Source organism: Microtus oregoni, unplaced genomic scaffold (assembly GCF_018167655.1).
Source record: "Microtus oregoni isolate MIOR12 unplaced genomic scaffold, Mior012 000153F_ref0000387, whole genome shotgun sequence".
NCBI classification, from domain to species: domain Eukaryota; kingdom Metazoa; phylum Chordata; class Mammalia; order Rodentia; family Cricetidae; genus Microtus; species Microtus oregoni.
The window spans coordinates 186,344-205,785 of record NW_024544808.1 but is presented as its reverse complement, the minus strand read 5'-3'; positions in this window follow the sequence as shown (position 1 = coordinate 205,785).

The window sequence follows — 19,442 nt, the reverse complement described above, 5'->3', positions numbered from 1 at the left end:
TATATATATATATATATATATATATATATATATATATATATATATATATATATTGGCATGTAGTCTGCAAGAGCCCAAGAGCAGCAGGTGCACAGTAGCCTGGAATCCCCAGAGTGCAGCAGTATGTGGGATGTTAAATGAGCTGTATCTGGGTTGAAAATCAGGTGCTGAAAAGGAGTGGCATTGTGTGGAGACAGAAAAAGAAAACCCAGTCTCATACCTTGCACAAAGGTGGTCAGAACTAGATGGAGGACAAAGGGAAAGGATACGAGACCTTTCCAGAGTGAACTGCGAGGGAGGCTCTGCTTTCTCTCCATTGGACTGAAGACAGGAGTCTGTCTCAGAAGCAGCTCTGTACAAACAGAGCCTGCTGGCTTCTGGGAAGGCATCCCTTGCTCTCAGTGAGGAATGCACAGTGAAGAATCAGCTGCATGTCGGCAATATCATGTTTTCCACTTTCCATTGCTCTTCATGAACAAGGGGGTAGGGGAATGGGCAAAGAGGGAAGAATAGCACCAGCTGTGATTCAAATGACACAAGAAATACTCTATTCAGGATACCACATCATAATTGGCCATCATGGTTTTTATTGGTCCTCGTCCAGGTTTTTTCCTCTTTTTTTGTTTTGTTTTGTTTTTTTCCTCTCTTTAAGCTTATGCCAGCATTAGCAGAACGACCTTGTGGTCACCAAACCCTGTTATCTATCCCTCTGCCCTGCATAGGCTAGATCACCTCTCATCTCTTAATTGGTCCTGGGCTGGGTAACTGAACATAGAATTTTGAAGTAGTTATGGCTGGGAAAGTTAATTTGAGCTCTGATTAGAGCAAGGAGGTTTTTGTATCTCCATGCCTTTCCACTGGCAGAGAGAAGGTGAAGACAGAAATTAGCTCTCACAGTCTGAATGTGTCCTAACACATGTATTGCAGAGTATGGGAAACACAGGCAAATACCAAGAATGTCTTCTCAAACTGTCCATTAAGAGATGACACCTAACCCAAAGCTCTTTGGACTGGGAAGGCTAGAAGAATGTTTCAAGTGCTTGGCACAAATTTTGTGTTCCAGGCACACAAGAGGGACATATGAGACAACCAGCAAAACTACCTGCAGGCCTTCTCCTCTCACCCTCCCCAGCCACTTCCCCACACCTAATCCCTAGTTTCATTCCCAGCACTACATCAGAACACCCATGACTACCTTCCCTGCTCCCTGACCCATCTAATGTGTTGCCTTCAATACTTACACTTCTAACTTCAATCCCTACACGTGATGCTTTGGTCTACAGCCCATCTCCAACACACACTGCTGATAACCCAAGGACAACTCCTCCCAGGCCAACAAGTGTAGTAATAAGGGCGGTGGGGCTGCATCCCCAGCACCCCGGCTGCCTGGCTAGCTTATGCCCGAAATAACAACACACAAACTGTATTCATTTAATCACTGCCTGGCCCATTTCTATCTAGCCTCTTCTAGGCTAATTCTCACATATTAATTTAGCCCATTTCTAATCATCTGTGTAGCGCCCCTAGGTGCGCTTACCGGGAAGATTCTAGCCTATGTCTATCCTGGGTCGGAGCTTCATCGCCTGCGTCTGCCTGGGAGCTGGGAGCATGGCATCTCTCTGAGGCGTCTTCTCCCGAGAGGAGTGCTGTGGAGTCTGTGTCCACTTCCCCCCAGCGTTCTGTTCTGTTTACAACTCCCACCTATCTTCTAACCAATGAGGGCCAAGCAGTTTCTTTTTATTTAACCAATGACCTTCCTCCATCATTTCCCCTTTTTCGGTTTAAACAAAAAAAAAAGGCTTTAACTTTATCATAGCAAAATTACATATAACGAAACAGTTATCAAGTAAAAGTTACAATAATCTTTATCATAACTAAGGAAAACTATAACTAACTATTCTTAACTCCATCAAAGACTCCCGAAAGATACCTAAGCAAACAAGAAAAAAGCAACTTTTAAAACTCGAGAAATGACAGAGACATCTCGTTGCCTGGACAGTCACCCAAAGTTCCTCTGCACCATTGGGGCATCCATATTCAGCCTTTAGGCGCATGGTATCCAGCAGACATTTCCATAAAGCAGGAAAATTCAAAGTCAGTTCAGTCACTATCTGTTGTGTCCTGCAGAATGTCTCTCAGACTCTTTCATGAATCAGGAATCCCGAAAGATCATCTCACCTTAGGCAAGTTCAGTAGTCCTCTCTCTGTGGGTTCTCTGTGTCCAGTTTATGCAATAGTCCAGGCAGGAGCAGTTTCTTGCCCAAATGGCTATCAAACTCCATAAGGATCCTCTTCGATGCCCATCTTCCTCTTGAAGTAGATTGGTGCTGCCAGGAGCAGAGTGTCTCATTGTCATGAAAAGTCCTAAGTTATTAAAACATTTAAAATGCCATATTCTATAATCTTTGAAAAATATGAAGAATGCCTATCTAAAATATATCTACGCACATCTAGAAAATATTAACTAACATAAATACAAACTTGACTATTATTTATGATTATCCATCAACAACCTATATTTCCTAATTATACATTACATTTTAATAATGAACTACACAATCACAATACCATAATAAAGATCAGAAATACATATACATATAACAAAATTGACCATAAATCTCTATCAATAAAGCAAAATCTATACTAATGCAAATTATTCATACCTATATCATATCCCCCTTTAAATGTAAAAGAACATTTATAAACATTTTTTGGGAATATGGGCGCAGTTATTTCTCACCAAACTGCTTCCTGCTGAATGGGGGCGTCGTTAATTAGGTCTTTCATGGTATAACCTGTGTGCTAGTTTCATCTCAGTTGGCAGTTGAGCGAAGCAATTTTCTGATGGTTTTCACACCAACCCTTCAGGAGGGCGTGGTCCATCATACCAAATCGGAATAGAAGAAATGAATAGGGTCTCATCCTCTGTGAAAACAAAATAAGAAACTCCTTTCCAAAGCATCATGTCCTTAGATCCAAATTTCAAAGTCAAGGCATCAAAATATCTATGTTGGATTAGTTCAGCAGCATTTATAAATAAAAATCTTTTAGCATCTGTTGCTCCTTCTTCAGCATTTAAATAATTTAAAGAGAGCATAATAGCATATAGTATCAAAAGTCTCTGTGTATTTACCATTATCATGCAGCTTTATTTTAATCTCTATTTCATTTCTTTTTACTTCTATTTTATATTCTCTGTATATCTTTGACCTGGAATAACTCTGTAGACCAGGCTGTCATTAAACTCTCAGAGATCCGCCTGTCTCCACCTCCCAGGCATTGGGATTAAAGGTGTACGCTGCTACACCTTGAACTCACAGAGATCTGTTTGCCTCTGCCTTCTAGGCACTGGGATTAAAGGTGTGTGCTACCACACCTTGAAGTCACAGAGGTCAATCTCCCTCTGCCTCCCAAATGTTGGGATGAAAGGTATGTACTACCACACACAACAACTCTCTTTCTTTTGTTTTTTTTGTTTGTTTTTTACTTTAAGAATTTTAACTTTTAGTCTGCATATATTTTTAACACGCTGTAAATCATTTAAAAATTTTCTTTGTCTTTGATGTTCTCTTTACTGTATCTCTCTCTGTTTTTCTGAACACATGAGTCTTTAATTTACCAAGCAATCTCAGTAGGACTAAAGCCGTGGCTTTGATGGCTGGATCCAGCCCATTCCTTAGCTTTCCAGCCTCATGGCTGAGGTACTGGCTGTAGCCATGTTTAATGCCACAACTCTATGGCATTTCAAGGTCCCTGCCAGCAAGCAAGCTTCAGCAGCCTGTGCTTGCAAACAGCACGAACAGCCTGCATAAAAGAGTCAGAGTTTCCCTGGCAGGACAGCCCAGAAAGCCGGCATTTTTAAATGGCGCAGCTTTTTTCCTGCTATGGCTGAAAACCGAAAAGCATGCTTTCAGCTTTTTGTCAACACCATTTAAGTGTTTCGTGGCAGTACCTCTTAATGAGCTGCAGGGTTTTGCAGCTAAAGCTGAGTCAGGAAGCTTCTCATAGATGAGAGCGCTTGCTTGCCTCTAGCAAGCAGAGTGCCACAAATGCTTTAAAGCCAGAGTTCACACTGGCAGCACAGCCCCAAGAAGCTGCGCTTTAAAATGACACAGCATTTTTTTCTGCTGCTGTTGCCGAATCAGGAAATCTCTCTACAGCACGCCATCAACAAACAGCAAAAATCTGTGTTAAACTCTCTCTCCCTTATTTTTAAGCCTTCTCAGGTTTTTTAAGTGGATTTAGTCCATCACGTGGGGCGCCATTTGTAGTAATAAGGGTGGCGGGGCTGCATCCCCAGCACCCCGGCTGCCTGGGTAGCTTATGCCCGAAATAACAACACACAAACTGTATTCATTTAATCACTGCCTGGCCCATTTCTATCTAGCCTCTTCTAGGCTAATTCTCACATATTAATTTAGCCCATTTCTAATCATCTGTGTAGCTCCCCTAGGTGCGCTTACTGGGAAGATTCTAGCCTATGTTCATCCTGGGTCGGTGCTTCATCCGTGTGTGTCTGCCTGGGAGCTGGGAGCATGGCATCTCTCTGAGGCGTCTGCTCCCGAGAGGAGTGCTGTGGAGTCTGTGTCCACTTCCCCCCAGCGTTCTGTTCTGTTTACACCTCCCACCTATCTTCTAACCAATGAGGGCCAAGCAGTTTCTTTTTATTTAACAATGATCTTCATCCATCAAACAAGTACAATGAAGGGCGACACATACCTCTACTCCTGCTCCTGGGATCTGATTCCACCAGGCTCATCCCCAGATCTGTAGCTGGACAACTGCTGTGGTCCCCTCTCCTCTTTGACCTTATACCCAATGCATCTTAAAGACCTCCTTCTCCAAGGCTCCCTCCCTAAATTCATCCCCATATCCTAGCCTCCAATACCAGCAGGCATTGCATGTCAAAACACCCTTTGAACAAACAGTCCAGGAAATCAAGCTACACTCAGCCATCCCATCACACTCTCTGGAAATCAGAGAGGGAATAGCCACCAAGGAACAAAATACTCACCTAGTGAAGACAAGGCCAGATAACCACATCTAGAATTACAGTCTTGCCAATCAAAGTTGCCTCGATGCCTATATAAAAACACAATCAATAACAGCCAGGGCAACAAGTATCTGCTAGAGCACAGCTTTCCCAGCATAGCAGGCCCTGAATATCCCAACACAGCTGAAGAACAAGACAACGATCTGAAAACATCAGGTATAATGATTATAGAGATCCTAATAAAGGAAATAAAAAATTCCTTGAAGAAATCCGGGAAAACACAAACAACATTGTAAGAAAATGAATAAAACTGTTCAAGACCTGAAATTAGAGACAGAATAGATAAAGAAAACCAAAACTTGCTTTGGTCTGCGAGGTCCCTGGCCAGCAAGGGGCCCTGATCTTGTACCAGAAGATCCATCAGAGGGGTGAGTATGTTCCTGACCGGCGGCAGAAGTCCTGGAAATGGAGCACAGACATTCCTCAACCACCAAAACTTCCAGGTCATTCTGCAAGGGCTTCTCCCCCGTCTACTGCCTCTCTCTTCCTATCCCATTCCAGCTTCCTATTAGAATGGATATTTTTCTCAATAGGTACCACTAACCAGAGGTAAAGAAATTAAAGTCAGATAAACAATGTTACTAGACCTGTAATCCCTAGGGAAATAGCAACAATCATTAAAAATCTCCCGGTAAAATCAAATCCCTGGGTTGCACAGTTTTAGCACAGAAGTTCATTATATGAGGTCATTGTTACCACACATATACTAAAACATGAAACAGAATTACAGATGAATTTCCCTTATGAACATAGAAGTAAAAAATAATTAATAATATACTTGCAAACAGAGTCCAAGAACACATCAAAAGCCCATCTACCATGATCAAGTAGGCTTCGTCCTAGAATGGAAATCAATAAGCATAATCCACCATGTAAAGAGACTGAATGACAAAAGCCATATGATCATCCCAATAAATGAACAAAAATACATTGGAACTATTGAGGATATAAAGGACATCCCTCGACACAGTGAAGTCAGCTTGCAGCAAGTGAGTAGCCACCATCAGCATAAAGGGAAAGAAACTCATAACAATTCCACTAAAATCAAGAACAAGGCAAGGCTGTCCACAGTCTCCATTCCTAGTCAATACAGTACATGATGTCTTTTTTTATAGCACTAAGCACATTTGTTAGAAAATTAGAGGCATCTCTTTTTTTTTTTGTTTTTCTTTGGTTTTTTTTAATTTTTTATTGAGAAAAAAAAGTTTCTGCCTCCTCCCAGCCTCCCATTTCCCTCCCCCTCCTCCTGCCCTTCTCCCCCTCCCCCCACTCCTCTCCCCTCCCTCTCCAGTCCAAAGAGCAGTCAGGGTTCCCTGCCCTGTGGAAAGTCCAAGGTCCTCCCCCCTCCGTCCAGGTCTAGGAATGTGAACAAGTGCATGATGTCTTAACTAGAGCAATAAGTCAAATGCAGGAGATCAAATTGGAAACGAAAAAGTCAAAGAATTGTGGTTTTCAGATGACAGAATAGTTTATATAAGGGACCCTATAAATTCCACCAGGGAACTCATAAAACGCACAATCTGTCGATGCTCTGGGCCCAATCTCCAGCAGGCCGGGGTTTGAAAGGAATCCATGGAGTTGGCACTTATGATGACTTTTTTCTCTGAAGAGGTTAAGGGAAAAGATGCTCACACACTCTCTTGATGGTTTCCCCCCTTTCTTCTGTGTTATTCATTTGACTTCTTTATTCTCTTCTATTATCTCTAGCCTGAAATGTCCCATCTGTTTCTCTTGATGTTTTCCTTCCAGCTCTCTTAATGTCTTCCTCCTCTCTCACTCTTGATGTTTTCCTTCCCACTCTATCTTCTTTCTTGATATTTTTTCCTACTTCTACCTTTAGACTTCCATATTCTCTCACACTTGATGTTTTCCTTCTTCTTCTGTCTTTATTCTTTCCCTTAGAGCTTATATACCACATTAAATCCCTCAAGCAGTATAACAATTACAATGTGGTTATCACCATTTTTCAAGTGAATGATTACAATGAATGCAAGTAAATTATACCATATTTTCCACATCACTTACATGATTAAACATTTTATGTATAGCAGGTGAAAAAAAATTCCCAAGAATCCAAGTACGTTAATACCCAAGCAAAGAGTTACAGATTAAAAGAGTGTAAGTAAGCAAGGCATTCTTTTACTGGCAGGCTGCAAGTGGTGGGAAAAAAAATCAATCACTTTATTGTTTATCTCAAAAAATAATCTAATAAAATCTTAAAAGAATCACAAATCTAAGCTATTTTATAAGAAAAAGAATCAGTTAGAACTATTTTAAATCTTTAGGATGCATACCCACACATCAACAGTTTCTTTTTTAAAATTGTATTTTTCTTTTTTAAAAGAAAACAATTTTTTTCATTTTACATATTAATACCTGTTCCCTCTTTCTCCTCTCCTCCTATTCTCTCTACCTAATCCTCCATCCCATCCCTTAAACCTTCCTCAGAGAAGGTAAAGCACATTGCTTTGAGGAAGGTCCAAGGCCCTCACTAGTATACCTAGGCTGATCAAGGTATCCATCCAAAGAGAATAGGTTCCCTAAAAGCAAGTACAAGCTATAGGGATAAGTCCTGGTGCCACTACCAGTGATCCTGCCATCTTCCCCAGCCATAAAACTGTCACCCACATTCTGAGGGTCAAATTTGAACCTATGCTGTTCCTTTCCCTGTCCAGATGGAGTTGGTGAGCTCCCACTAGTTCAGGTACACTGTTTCTGTGGGTGTCCCCATCATGGTCTTGACATCTGTGCTTATATTCTCACTCCTCCCACTCTTCAACAGGACTTTGGGAGCTCGGTCCAGTGCTCATGTTCTGGATGAAGTTTCTATATTGACATTTAAGATATTCCTCAATCTCACTACAGGACAAGGCCAGTCTGGATACCCTCTCCTCTATTGCTATGGTCTTCGCTGTGATCATCCTTGTTGATTCCTGGGAAATTCTCTAGTGCCAGGTTACTTTCTAGTCCTATAATGGCTCCTTCAATCAAAATATCTCTTCCTTTGCTCTCATCATTATCCTTACTCCATCTTAACTATCCTCTTCCCTCAAGTCCTCTTTGCTACTCCCCTTCTCCCATCCTCTTTCTCTCCCATACTCCCTTTACACCCCACCCCCATACTGTCAATTATGTCAGGTAATCTCTTCCATTTCCCCATTCCAGGGGAATCTATACATGTCTTTTTTTAGTGTTCACCTTGTTACTTAGCTTCTCTAGGATCATGAATTATAGGATGAATATCCTTTGCTTTATAACTAGTATCCACTCATGAGTGAGTACATACCATTCATCTTTCTGGGTCTGGGTTACATCACTCAATATGGTCTTTTCTAGTTCTATACATTTAAAGCAAATTTTAAGATGTCATTTTTTTTACCACTGAGTACTCTGTTGTCTGAGGTTTCTGTCCTGTCCAGTTCCTGCAGTAGTTAAGTCCCAAAGAAATTACAGAGGTCTACATTAACTATAAACTGATTGGCCCATTAGCTTAGGCTTCTTATTAACTCTTATAACTTATATTAGCCCATTATTCTAGTATATGTTAGCCACATGGCTCAGTACCTTTTTCAGCAAGGCAGTCACATCTTGCTTCTTCTGTTTCTGGGACAGGACTCCAGAGGAATGGGCTTCCTTCTTCCCAGAATTGTCCTGTTCTTATTGACCTGCCTCTACTTTCTGACTGGTTGTTCTGCCTATACTTGCTGCCTGGCTACTGGCCAGCAGCATTTAGTAAAATATAATTGACAGAATAAAGACCATGGTCCCACAACAGTACTCCAGTGTTTAAATGTAATACATTTTCTTTATCTATTCTTCAGTTTAGGGGCATCTAGATTGTTTTCAGGTTCTTGCTATTAAAAACAATGCTCCTATGAACATAGTGGAACAGATGTCCTTGCAGTATAAGCATCTTTGGGGTATATGCCCAAGAGTGGTAGAGCTGGGCCCTGAGGTAGGTTGATTGCCAGTTTTCTGAAAAATTGCCATACTGATTTCCAGAGTAGTTGTGAAAGTTTGAATTCCTACCAGCAATGGAGGAGTGTTCTACTTATTCCACATCCTCTCCAGCATAAGCTATCGTAGGTGTTTTAGAACTTAGACATTCTGACTGGTGTAAGATGGCATCTCAGAGTCATTTTGATTTGCATTTTCCTGATGACTAAGGATGTTGAAAATTTCCTCAAGTGTCTTTTGGCAATTTGAGATTCTTCTGTTGAGAATTCTATGCTTAGTTCTGTAATCCATGATTTTAACTGGATTATTTGGAAGCTTAATGTCTAATTTCTTGAGGTCATGTGCCAGGCTTACATGAGTCCTCCTGTGAGGCATTAAACATTCTGGTATGCCTATGGGGGTTAGGCAAAATATGAGAATTAGCCCGAAAGAGGCTAGAGCTAGTGGGCCAAGCAGTGTTTAAAAGAATACAGTGTCCGTGTAATTATTTCGGGGCATAAGCTAGCAGGTGGCTGGGGTACTAGGGAGACAGCCCCACCACTCCTGTAAGATCTGATCTAGGCACCAGGAGATCCATCTCTGGGGTGAGTGAGTTTCTGACCCGCGGCAGCAGCCCAGGACAAGGAACTACTTCCTGCAGGGCCTATACTCCTGCATACTGTCTCTCTCTTCCTATCTCACCCAGCTTGCATCCAGAACCCTCCCCACTTCTGCCTTCCTGCTGTCTATGGGCACATAACATCACCCAGCTCAGCCTGTCTGGGCGCTGGGATCGAATCCAGAGGGGAGCCGGGTGGGCAGGAATTCCTTTGTTTCAATAGCCTGCCTGCAGCAAGCAAGGTAGGCACTTTGTTTATGAGCTACCCAACCAGCATGGAGATCTGATCTTGGCACCAGGAGAGCCATAATTTGGGCACCTAAAGAGCCATCATGGGAGAGTGCGATCACTGGGAAGGTACATCAGTGGGCAAGGAGACCTGATCCTGTAAAAGAAGATCCTTACGGGAGCATTCGGAGGAAGAGATGGGCAAGCAGCAATGCAAGAATTCACCCAACAAGCTGAAAGGCAACATGAAGCCACCAGAAACAAGCGACCTCACAATGGGAGGACAAGAACCCCTTAATCAAGAAGAAGGAGAAAAGATTGACTTCATGAAAGTGATTGACACCCTTAAACAGCATGTAAAAAACACCCTTATAGAAATGGATGAGAAATATAACAGAAAGTTTGAAGAATTGAATAAATCAGTGAATGATACCCTAGAAAACCAAGGAAAAACAATCAAACAGATAATGGAAACAGTTCAAGACCTGAAAACTGAAATGGAGGCAAAGAAGAAAATACAAACAGAGGGCCGGCTGGACATGGAAAATCTAGGTAAACGAATAGAGACTACAGAAACAAGCATAACCAGCAGAATACAAGAGATAGAAGAAAGACTCTCGGATTCTGAAGATACCATAGAGAAAATAAACACACTGATCAAAGAAAACAGCAAGTCCAGCAAACTCTCATCACAAAACATTCAGGAAATATGGGACACAATAAAAAGACCAAACCTAAGAATAATAGGAGTAGAAGAAGGAGAAGAAGGGCAGCTCAATGGTCCAGAAAATATATTTAATAAAATTGTAGAAGAAAACTTTCCCAACCTAAAGAAAGATATACCTATGAAGGTTCAAGAAGCATACAGAACACCGAATAGGCTGGATCAAAAAAAAACCATCCCCTTGCCATATAATTATCAAAACACAAAGCATACAGAATAAGGAAAGAATATTAAGAGCTGCAAAGGAAAAAGGCCAAATTACTTATAAAGGTAAACCTATCAGACTTACACCTGACTTCTCCATGGAAACCATGAAAGCCAGAAGGTCCTGGATAGATGTACTGCAGAAACTGAGAGACCATGGGTGCAAGCCCAGATTACTATACCCAGCCAAGCTTTCATTCACTATAAATGGAGAAAATAAAATTTTCCAGGATAAAAACAAATTTAAACAATACGCAGCCACAAATCCAGCCTTACAGAAAGTAATAGAAGGAAAATCACTAACCAAGGAGTCCAACAATGACCACAATAACTCAGACATCTAGAGACCCTTCACCAACACAAACAAAGAAGGGAAACACACAAACTCTACGACTAAAAAAAAATGACCGGAGTTAACAACCAGTGGTCATTAATATCACTTAATGTCAATGGACTCAACTCACCTATAAAAAGGCACAGGCTAAGAGATTGGATAAGAAAACAGGATCCAACATTCTGCTGTTTACAAGAAACACACCTCAACCACAAAGACAGGCACCTACTCAGAGTAAAGGGCTGGGAAAAGGCCTATCAAGCAAATGGACCTAAGAAACAGGCAGGTGTGGCCATACTAATCTCTAACAAAGTTGACTTCAAACTTAAATCAATCAGAAGAGATGGAGAGGGACATTTTATACTCATAACAGGAACAGTTCATCAGGATGAAGTCTCAATCCTGAACATCTATGCCCCTAATATAAAAGCACCCACGTACATAAAAGAAACATTGCTAAAATTCAAGGCAGCCATCAAACCGCACACACTAACAGTAAGAGACTTCAACACTCCTCTCTCACCAATGGACAGGTCAATCAGACAGAAACCTAACAGAGAAATAAGAGAATTAATGGAGGTAATGAATCAAATGGACTTAACAGACATCTATAGAACATTCCATCCAAATAGGAAAGAATATACCTTCTTCTCTGCAGCTCATGGAACCTTCACAAAAATCGACCACATAGTCGGTAACAAAGCAAACATCCACAGTTACAAAAAAATATTAGTAACCACCTGTGTCTTATCAGATCACCATGGATTAAAGTTAGAATTCAACAATAATGCTACCCCCAGAAAGCATACAAAGTCATGGAAACTGAACAGTCAACTACTGAACCATACCTGGATTAAGGAAGAAATAAAGAAAGAAATTAAAGTCTTCCTGGAATTCAATGAAAATAAAGAAACAACATACTCAAACTTATGGGACACTATGAAAGCAGTCCTGAGAGGAAGGTTCATAGCACTAAGTGCCCACTTAAAGAAAACAGAGAAAGCTCACATTGGAGACTTAACAGCCCACCTGAAAGCTCTAGAAAAAAAAGAAGCAGACTCACCTAGGAGGAGTAGAAGACTGGAAATAATCAAACTGAGGGCTGAAATCAACAAAATAGAAACAAAGAAAACAATACAAAGAATCAATGAAACAAAAAGCTGGTTCCTGGAGAAAATCAACAAGATTGACGAACCACTATCCAAGCTAATCAAACGGCACAGAGAGAATTTGCAAATTAATAAGATCAGAAATGAAAAGGGGGACATAACCACAGACACAGAGGAAATTCAGAGAATCATTAGATCTTACTACAAAAGCCTATATGCCACAAAATTGGAAAATGTTAAGGAAATGGATACTTTTTTAGATAAATATCATATACCAAAGTTAAATCAGGACCTGGTGAACAATCTAAATAGACCTGTTAGTCGCGAAGAATTAGAAGCGGTTATCAAAAACCTCCCTACCAAAAAAAGCCCAGGACCAGATGGTTTCAATGCGGAATTCTACCAGAACTTCCAAGAAGATCTAATACCTATACTCCTTAATGTATTCCACAATATAGAAACAGAAGGGTCATTACCAATCTCCTTTTATGAAGCCACAATTACTCTGATACCAAAACCACTCAAAGACTCAACCAGGAAAGAGATCTACAGGCCAATCTCACTCATGAATATCGACGCGAAAATCCTCAACAAAATACTGGCAAATCGAATCCAAGAACACATCTGAAAAATTATCCATTATGATCAAGTAGGCTTCATTCCTGAGATGCAGGTCTGGTTCAACATACGAAAATCTATCAATGTAATCCAGCATATAAATAAACTGAAAGAAAAAAACCATATGATCATTTCATTAGATGCTGAAAAAGCATTTGACAAAATTCAACATTCATTTGTGTTAAAAGTCATGGAGAGATTAGGGAAACAAGGGTCATACCTAAATATAATAAAAGCTATATACAGCAAGCCGACAGCTAACATCAAATTAAACGGAGAGAAACTCAAAGCCATCCCACTTAACTCAGGAACACGACAAGGCTGTCCACTTTCGCCATACCTCTTCAATATAGTGCTTGAAGTTCTAGCAATAGCAATAAGACAACATAATGGAATCAAGGGGATTCGAATTGGAAAGGAAGAAGTGAAACTTTCGTTATTTGCAGATGATATGATAGTGTACATAAGCGACCCTAAACTCCACCAAAGAACTTTTACAGCTGATAAACAGCTTTAGTAATGTGGCAGGATACAAGATCAACTCCAAAAAATCAGTCGCCCTCTTATACACAAAAATCAGAAGCAGAGAGGGAAATCAGAGAAGCTTCACCATTCACAATAGCCAAAAACAGCATAAAATATCTTGGGGTAAATCTAACCAAGGAAGTGAAAGATCTATTTGACAAGAACTTTAAGGCATTGAAGAGAGAAATTGAAGAGGATTCCAAAAAATGGATGGACCTCCCTTGCTCTTGGATTGGGAGGATCAACATGGTAAAATGGCAATTCTACCAATGGCAAATTATAGATTCAATGCAATCCCCATCAAGGTCCCATCAAAATTCTTCACAGATCTGGAGAGGACAATAATCAACTTTATATGGAAAAACAAAAAACCCAGGATAGCCAAAACAATCCTATACAATAAAGGATCTTCTGGAGGCATTACCATCCCTGACTTCAAACTCTATTACAGAGCTACAGTAATGAAGACAGTGTGGTACTGGCATAAAAACAGAGAAGTCGCCAATGGAATCGTATAGAAGACCCGGATTTTATCCCACAAACCTATGAACACCTCATTTTTGATAAAGGAGCTAAAAGTATACAATGGAAGAAAGAAAGCATCTTCAACAAATGGTGCTGGCACAACTGGATGTCATCCTGTAGAAGAATGAAAATAGACCCTTATCTATCACCGTGCACAGAACTCAAGTCCAAATGGATTAAAGACCTCAATATCAATCTGCACACACTGAACCTGATAGAAGAGAAAGTGGGAAGTAGCCTACAGGAGATGGGCACAGGAGATCGCTTCCTATGTATAACCCCAGAAGCACAGACATTAAGGGCAACATTGAATAAATGGGACCTACTTAAACTGAGAAGCCTCTGTAAAGCAAAGGACATAGTCACTAAGACACAAAGGCAACCTACTGACTGGGAGAAGATCTTCACCAACCCCACAACAGACAAAGGTCTGATGTCCAAAATATATAGAGAACTCAAGAAACTAGACTTTAAAATGCTAATTAACCCAATTAAAAAATGGGGCACTGAACTGAACAGAGAATTCTCAGCAGAGGAAGTTCAAATGGCCAAAAGACACTTAAAGTCGTGCTCAACTTCCTTAGCAATCAGGGAAATGCAAATCAAAACAACTTAGAGATATCATCTTACACCTGTCAGAATGGCTAAAGTAAAAAACACCAAGGATAACCTTTGCTAGAGAGGCTGTGGAGGAACGGGTACCCTCATCCATTGCTGGTGGGAATGCAATCTTGTGCAACCACTGTGGAAGTCAGTGTTTCGGTTTCTCAGGAAATTCAGGATCAACTTACCCCTGGACCCAGCAATACCACTCCTGGGAATATACCCAAGAGATGCTCTATCATATGACAAAAGTATTTGTTCAACTATGTTCATAGCAGTATTATTTGTAATAGCCAGAACCTGGAAACAACCTAGATGCCCTTCAATGGAAGAATGGATGAAGAAAGTTTGGAATATATACACGCTAGAGTACTACGCTGCGGTAAAAAACAATGACTTCTCGAATTTTGCATGCAAATGGATGGAAATAGAAAACACTATCCTGAGTGAGGTATCCCAACCCAAAAAGATGAACATGGGATGTACTCGCTCATAAATGGTTTCTAGGCATAAATAAGTGCCACGGAGTCTACAATAGGTGAACCTAAAGAAGCTAAGTAAGAAGGTGAACCCAAGGAAAAACATATAGTTATCCTCTTGGCTAAGGGAAGTAGACCAAATTGCCGGGGAGAAAATTAGGATCTTGGGGGTGGGGTGGGATGTAGGTAAGGGGAGATGGGGAGAGAAAAGGTAGAAGGGAAGGAGGTGGGACTTGGGGAATCAGGAGAATTGGGATAAAGGAAAGGTGGATAGGGGAGCACGGAACCACAATTCTTAGTTAAGGGAGCCACTTTAGGGTGGGCATGAGACTTGACCCTAGAGGGGCTCCCAAGTGCCCAAGATGAGGTTCCCCGTTAGTTCCTTGGGCAGCTGAGGATTGGGAACCTGAAATGACCCTATCCTATAGAAATACTGACGAATATCTTGCATATCATCATAGAACCTTCATCTGGTGATGGATAGAGATAGAGACAGAGACCCACACATGAGCACTGGACTAAACTCCCAAGGTCCCAATGAGGAGCAGAAGGAGGGAGAACATGAGCAAAGAAGTCGGGACCACGAGGCGTGCACCCACCCACTGAGACAGTGGAGCTGATCTACTGGGAGCTCACCAAGGCCAGCTGGACTGTGACTGAAAAAGCATGGGATTAAACCGGACTCTCTGAACATGGCAAACAATGAGGGCTGATGAGACGCCAAGGACAATGGCACGGGGTTTTGATCCTACTTAATGTGCTGGCTTTGTGGAATCCTAGCCAGTTTGGATGTTCACCTTCCTAGAAATGGACGGAGGGGGTAGGACCTAGGACTTATCACATGGCAGGGAACCCGGACTGCTCTGTGGACTGGAGAGGGAGGGGGAGAGGAGTGGGGGGAGGGGGAGAAGGGTGGGAGGACGGGGAGGGAAATGGGAGGCTGGGAGAAGGTGGAAACTTGTTTTTTGTTTATGTTTTTTTTCTTCTTTTCTTAATAAAAAAAAAGAAATGGGTTAAATCATGATGTGATTGTTAGCTAATAAGAGCCTAGAGCTAATGGGCCAAGCAGTAATTTAATTAATACCATTTCTTTGTAGTTATTTTGGGTGTATGATAGCCAGGCAGCTGGGGACAACAAATGGCCCCTCTCTCATTGAAACACTCTGGCAGAGGACTAGGGATTAATTACAGAACACCTTGTGGGGAATCACTCAAATGCAAAGAACCCATGTCTTCCAGAGTATCACATGCCTTTTTATCACTTCCAGTCCCTTACGTGCAGAAACAAACACACACACACACACACACACACACACACATCAAAATAAGGGTTTTTAAAATCTCCTTTTTCTTGATTCAGTAAGGGTCCAATACTCTAAATGTCTTTATCTATGCAATTTTTTGCTTTATGGAAAATAAAATTGTTTCTCATATAATATATCCTGATTGTGGTTATCCATCCCTCTCCTCTTTCCATTTCCTTCCAACCATACCTCCTCACCAGATCCACTCTTTTTTGTCACTCATTAGAAAAGATCAGCCTATAAACAGATAAAAAGAAAGCAACAAAGAAACTAGGATAGAGACAAATTTATTATGTCCAAGATGGACATGGCAGTCCGACATGAGCACAAGGTTCAGAGACCCCCTTGTTCTCACAGTCAGATGTCCCACATAAATACTAAGCCTTCTGGATATCTGTAACATATATTCAACAGACCTAGTATAGATTCTGGTGGGTCTTGTGCAGGCTCACTAGTCTCCGTGAGCTCATATATACATTGCTTAATTTTCTGCTGGTGTCTTCCATCTCTACTGGTTCTACACTCTTTAACCTCCTTTTCCATGGCATTTCCTGAGCTCTGGTAGAAGAGTTTTGGTGGAGACCTCTAATTTAGGCTCTCTCTTTCTCCATATAACATCTCGCTGTGGAACTCTGCATCTGTTCCCATGTGCTGTTGGAAGAAGCCTCTAGTGACTGGATAAGGCAATGATCAATGAGTAGAACAGAGTATCATTAGGAAAGATTTCAATGATTTTTCTTTTTTTGACAGTTATATTTATTTATTTAAAATGAAATATCCCTGCATCACTCAGATGAAGCCATCTTGATCATGTTGGACAATATTTTATTTTATTGAAAGATAAAAAAAGAAATTCCCGCCTCCTGCAAGCCTCCCATTTCCCTCCCCCTCCTCCCTCTCTTCTCCTCATCCCCCCATTCCTCTCCCCCTCCCTCTCCAGTCCTAAGAGCAGTCAAGGTTCCCTGCCCTGTGGAAAGTCCAAGGTCCTCCCCGCTCCATCCAGGTCTAGGAAGGTGAACATCCATACTGGCTAGGCTCCCACAAAGCCAGAACATGAAGTAGGATCAAAACGCAGTGCCATTGTCCTTGGCTTCTCATCAGCCCTCATTGTCCTCCATGTTCAAAGAGTCCGGTTTTATCCCATGCTTTTTCAGTCACAGTCCAGCTGGCCTTGATGAGCTCCCAATAGTTCAGCCCCACTGTCTCAGTGGGTGGGTGCACCCCTCGTGGTCCTGACTTCCTTGCTCATGTTCTCCCTCCTTCTGCTCTTCATTGGGACCTTGGGAGCTCAGTCCAATGCTCCAGTGTGGGTCTCTGTCTCTATCTCCATCCATCGCCAGATGAAGTTTCTATGTTGATATGCAAGATATTCATCAGTATGGCTATAGGATAGGGTCATTTCAGGTTCCCTATCCTCAGCTGCTCAAGGAGATAACTGGGGACATCGCCCTGGGCACCTGGGAGCCACCCTAGGTTGAAGTCTCTTGCCAGCCCTAAGATGGCTCCCTTAATTCAGTTATGTGCTTCCTTGCTCCTCTATCCAACCTTCCTTTCTCCCAATCATCCCGTTTCCCCAAGTTCCCCCCATTCTCCCCTTCTTACTTTTCTCTCCCCATCTCCCCTTACCTCCGTCCCACCCCACCCCCAAGTTCCCAATTTTTTTCCCTGCAATCTTGTCTACTTCCCATATTCACGATAACAACTATATGTTTTTCTTTGGGTTCACCTTACTATTTAGCCTCTTTAGGATCACAGATTATAGACTCAATGACAATTATTTGGGCTAGAAACCAATTATGAGTGTGTACATCCCAGGTTCCTCTTTTTGGGTCTGGGATACCTCACTCAGGATAGTGTTTTCTATTTCCATCCATTTGCATGCAAAATTCGAGAATTCATTGTTTTTTACCGCTGAGTAGTACTCTAATGTGTATATATTCCACACTTTCTTCATCCATTCTTCTATTGTAGGACATCTAGGTTTTTTTCCAGGTTCTGGCTATAACAAATAATACTGCTATGAACATGGTTGAACAAATGCTTTTGTCATATGATAGGGTATCTCTTGGGCATATTCCCAAGAGTGGTATTGCTGATTCCAGGGGTCGTTTGATCCTGAATTTCCTGAGACACCGCCACACTGCTTTCCAAAGTGGTTGCACAAGTTTGCATTCCCACAAGAAATGGATGAGGGTACCCCTTCCTCCACAACCTCTCCAGCAAAGGCTATCATTGTTGTTTTTTATTTTAGCCATTCTGACAGGTGTAAGATGATATCTCAAAGTTGTTTTGAATTGCATTTCCCTGATTGCTAAGGAGGTAGAGCATGATCTTAAGTGTCTTTTGGCCATTTGAACTTCTTCTGTAGAGAATTCTCCGTTCAGTTCTGTGCCCCATTTTATTAAATTAGGTTAATTAGCATTTTAAAGTCTAGTTTCTTGAGTTCTTTATGTATTTTGGAGATCAGACCTTTGTCTGTTTCATGGTTGGTGACAATCTTCTCCCAGTCAGTAGGTTGCCTTTTCGTCTTAGTGACAGTGTCCTTTGCTTTACAAAAGCTTCTGTTTCAGGAGGTCCCATTTATTCAATGTTTCACTTAATGTCTGTGCTGCTGGGGTTATACATAGGAAGCGATCTCCTGTGCCCATCTGTTGTAGTGTACTTCCCACTTTATCTTCTATCAGGTTCAGTGTGTTCAGATTGATATTGAGGTCTTTGATCCATTTGGACTTGAGTTTTGTGCATAGTGATAGATATGGGTCTATTTTCATTCTTCTACAGGTTGACATCCAGTTGTGCCAGCACCATTTGTTGAAGATGCTTTCTTTCTTCCATTGTATGCTTTTAGCTCCTTTAAAAAAATGAGGTGTTCATAGGTTTGTGGATGAAAATCCGGGTCTTCTATATTATTTCATTGGTCTACTTCTCTGTTATTATACCAATACCACACTGTTTTCATTATTGTAGCTCTGTTATAGAGTTTGAAGTCAGGGATGGTAATGCCTCCAGAAGTTCCTTTATTGTATAAGATTGTTTTGGCTATCCTGGGTTTTTTTGTTTTTCCATATAAAGTTGATTATTCTCCTCTCAATATCTGTGAAGAATTTTGATGGGACCTTGATGGGGATTGCATTGAATCTATAATTTGCCATTGGTAGAATTGCCATTTTACCATGTTGAT